General features: G+C 32.1%; 1 pseudogene; it reads right to left on the reverse strand.

Annotated features, from left to right (window-relative positions):
* Positions 1-3,777: 3,777 nt before the first annotated feature.
* On the reverse strand, positions 3,778-4,496 carry LOC100656751 (olfactory receptor 6C65-like; annotated as a pseudogene).
* Positions 4,497-4,859: the final 363 nt, after the last annotated feature.

Raw genomic sequence — 4,859 nt, forward strand, 5'->3', positions numbered from 1 at the left:
AGTCCAGAGAAAGCCATGAAATTGCAGCAATTTATACCAGATCATGGAGTCAAACATTTCTCTCTCTCCCTTCATTCTGTCAGGTTTTGTCAGCTCATTCTTAGCATGACTGATCAAGAGAAAAAGTGGTAATATTTGAATTACTGAAATCTATAACACAAGAGAGGACATCACTACAGATTTTACAGTAATACATCAAGACTATAAGTGTATGCCAGTAAGAGTGGTATGTCAACAACTTAGAAAATTTAGATGAAATGACATATTGGAAAAACACAAATTACTAAAACTGACCTAAAAAGAACTAGAAGATATGAACTAAGATTTGTCTTTGGCTGGGTTTTCCAGAGAAGGAAAACCAGTAAAGTATATAAATATATATAGGGATTTATATCAAGAAAATGGCTCATGTGGTTGTAGAGGCTGGAAAGTCCCAAGTCCATAGATCAGACTGGAGGCTTCTTCTGGCTCACAGGCTACAGAGACCGACTAATCCTAAGACTGGCTGGCAGGACAGCAAGGCAGAAGTGATTACATTATATCAGATCTCATCATGGAGATGATTACATCATTATACTACCACCAAATTACATCATAACTGGCAAACCACTGAGAATCATGGCTTAGTCAAGTTGACACACAAGCTTAATGATCACAACATTTAACAAGTAAAAGAAATAAAATTCAACATAAAACAAAAAAGAGATTGAAAAGCCAAAGTCCAGATGGTTTTACTGGTGAATTTTACTAAATATCTGAATAAGAATTCATAATCGTATTTTAAGCTTATCTTGAAACCATTCATATCATATGGAAAAATACTCTGTCTCCTTATTTTGAATTCAAATGGAATTTACTTCTGTTTTTTGTTTCTGTATTGGCTAAAACTTTCCTGGAACAAAAGTCTCTAGAGCTTTTAATAAATAGTGGTGACTGTAGATATCATTATACCCACTTCTTTCTTATTGACTATCTTGTTATCTGACAGCTTGCATTTGTGACAATAGTAAAAAAATCTACTATTTTGCACATGAACAACCTACTTCTGGCAATAATGAATGCAAAGGTACTAGGCAAGAGTAGCACAGGCTATGATGGTTAAAGTTATGTATCAATTTGGGTAGACCACGAATCTCAGTGGTTTGGCAGTTATATAATGATGTAATTTGGCAGTTATATAATAATGTAGTCATCCTCCATTTTTTGATCTGATGTGGTCAGCCTCCATTTTTGCATAATCATGATTTCCTTTAATGGCCTGGTCTTTGGAACTTAAATATGTTGATAAGTGAGGTGTATTTTGTTGCCATTAGTATGAATGATACTAGTTTTTCACCTCTAAGATTTTAATTGTTTATTCAATATATATTTTCTTTATGACTTTGGCATAGTTACTTTTATGTGTTAACTTAAAAGTTTTTCTGTTTTTCTTGAACATTCATGGCCCAATAATAGCATATTATGAGATTTTTTAAAAATTATTTTACTCTTGTGACCTATTTAAATGATAAAATGTTGCATTATATTGCAAAATTTTCTAGTAATTAAATGCCTTCGTGTCCCTTATCTTATACTATTACGTTTTCTTTATTTTATTCATTCACTATATTAGAATTCCATAGAGCATACACTCATACATTTATAGAGTTTTTTACATATTAATAACAAACACTTTACAACTCTTTTGTGGGTTGCCACTATTTCCATGAATGTATACTTTAGTGAATTGTTTATTCATTTAAGGTTTACAATAAGATATTAATAAAATCATGGGGATATTTGAAGATGCAACTCTTAGAAGTTTACATTTTTTAATAAATCTTTCCATTGTTAAAATACATATCCAGGCTATCTGCTCCTTTATGAACATTTGCTAATTCATTCTTTCCCATACATTTTCAAATAATTGTATATAGTACCATTACTATCCAAATATAGCATAATTACACAATTTTGCCATGTTTTATAAGTATTACAAATATGTTCACCTTAAATGTTTTATATTGTAATTGTGTTTTTTATGGTGTTAGAATTGCAGAGATTATTTTACTAATTAGCTTTTGTATCAACCTCAGAATTTATTTCTTGTTAATATCCACATCTTTATTTTTTTAGAATTTAACAATTTTTTTATTTTTGATTAATTTTATTAATTCTAAATTCTAGAATTTTAAACTTAATTCCAATATTTTCATTCATAATTAAATAATTTAATAATGTGATATATGTACAGTGATTATTTTTAATATCAAAGGTATGTGATTAGTCTTTAGACTTCTTTCATTTATTTGAGTGTTGACAAAATTGTGTTTTTTTTAATCCTTATGTGCAGGATGAATAAAAAACGCAAGGCTGTCAAATCTATTCCAACTTGTAGTGACCTTATAGGACAGAATAGAAAGGCCTCATAGGGTTTTCAAAGAGTGGCTAGTGGATTTGAACTGCCAGTCTTTTGGTTAGCAGCGGAGTTCTTAATCACTGCTCAGTTAGGGCATATTCAATCGACGTGTGTAAAATCTACATTAATTTTCAGTAACTTAATAGACTGAACTTTATCATTTCCCATCATTAGATGATGAAATTTTATAATATGTTAAAAAAAAATTGCAAGCCACTACATATAGTATGAAAGCACTCATTCCTATTATCCCTGTTTAGAGCACTTCATTAGAGATCTTTCTTCCCAGTAGCTTCCTTCCTCCCAGTTCTTTGTTGTTTAGCATTAGGTGTGTAATCTGAAAAGATGTCAATAAATATTCCTGATGGAACAGAGTTGGTGGGACAGTAACCTGGACAGTTTAAAATAACCCATCTTCATAGCAGAATATAATTGTTTCTCAGGTATTTTTCCATATACAGATTTTGAATATCTGATTCAATAGAATAAGGGCATAAGAGTAAAGGGATAATCAAAGCCCATTCTTTAAAGAAAACCAACAAAAAATTATAACGAAATGGTGGTTGCCCAAAATAACTGATGGAATTGGAATTACTGAATTGTACACATTAAAAATGTTGAATTGGCAAATGTGTTATATGCATATTTACAACCACAATAATAATAAAAAGAACAGTTTTCAAAGTATTAAAATTAGGGCTCATTTCATTAATTAACTGTAGGCTACACTGAATATTTCTTTAGGCTAATTTATTTTCAGATAGGTTTTGAATATGTTCTCTAAATCTTCCTACATGTCTTCTAAAGCAAAGAGCCATATTTAACAGCCATACCTCACAATCCCCCTATGCTTGATACCAGTGTTATAGATAAACACCTGCACCTTGGAAATTTCCAGAGAAGAAAAAAGATTAATTACACAGAGAAATAAGTTTGAATATTGAAAAAATGAAATACAAAAGAACTTTAAAATGACTGTGAAATCTTTGATCAGTCTATTTAATTTGAATTCTACCTGCTATTTCCTTACCGTATTCCCTGTTTCTTGTAGCACTTATCAATTGCTAGAGTACTTACTTTAGGTAAAAATAAAATTTGCTTATTTGTTATGTTTGCTATTTATGTGTGCCTGCCTCACCAGAAGAAAGCTCTACAATGGCAGTGACCTTTGCGTTCTTTATTCTTTTGCTTATATCTACCACTTAGAACAATGATTTGCGTCACTTGTGGTTTAGTTGTGGTTTCAGGTACAGATTTTATAATGATTAGTGCTTGCTTGATACTAACATTTTCTTGATTAAGTCCTTAAGGGTCTGTTTCACCTGCTGGTTCCTTAAAAGGTATAAATAAAGGGATTCAACACGGGAGCAACAGAGATATTAAGCACTGCTACACCTTTGCTCAAAGCCACACCTTCTTTTGCTGACGTTTGTACATACATGAAAATGCAACTCCCATTTTTTATAGGAAATGGAAAACACAATCATATAGGAAGAACAAGTGGAAAAAGTCTTTTTCATTTGCTGGGCAGAAGGGATCTTCAGAATTGTTCTGAGGATGAGTGTGTAGGAGAGAATCACCACGGCCAAAGTTGCCATGAGAGTGAATACTGCTAAGAAAAATGCCATAAACTCTAGAAACTTTGTGTCTGTGCAAGCAATCAGAAACATAGGAGAAGATTAGCAGATGAAGTGGTCAAAAATGTTGGAATCACAGAAATCCAGTTGGAGGCCCATAATCACTGGAGGAAAGATAACAAGGAAACCAGCCAGCTAGGAGCCAATTACAAGCTGGATGCAGACTTTGTCATTCATGATAGTTGTGTAATGTAGAGGTTTGCAGATAGCCATGTAGCAGTCACAGGACATGACAGCCAGAAGAAAAAACTCTGTTGCACCCAGAAGGATTAAAAAAAAAAAGACACTTGAGTCATACAGGCATTATAGGAAATAGTTGTGTCTCCTGTAGCAATGCTGACCAGAAATCTAGGAATACAGACTGTTGTGAATGAAATTTCTAAGAAAGAGAAATTCCTGAGGAAGAAATACATGTGAGTCTTCAAACAAACATTTGACAGTGTCAATGATATGATGGTCATGTTTCCACTTACACTCAATAAGTATGTGAACAACATAAAGAAGAGCATCACAACTTGTAACTCTGGGTCATGTGTAAGTCCCAGAAGAACGAATTCTCTAATTGATGTCTCATTTCTCATGGCTAAGCTCTGGATTCTGATAGGTCTGTAGGTAAAAATAAAAGTGAGTGTCAACATATAATATGACTTCAGATACATTTACAATGCTCTTATTTTGCACAAAGAACTGTAAAAGATTATTTAACCAGAAGTGACAAAATAGCTATCCATCAGAATTGCAAATTCTTTTCAGAATTTGTTTAGAAGTGAAAAGATTAATCTGTGTTTTATTACTTAAAAACAAAAAACAAAAATTTAAACTAA

Source organism: Loxodonta africana, chromosome 4 (assembly GCF_030014295.1).
Source record: "Loxodonta africana isolate mLoxAfr1 chromosome 4, mLoxAfr1.hap2, whole genome shotgun sequence".
Classification (NCBI taxonomy): domain Eukaryota; kingdom Metazoa; phylum Chordata; class Mammalia; order Proboscidea; family Elephantidae; genus Loxodonta; species Loxodonta africana.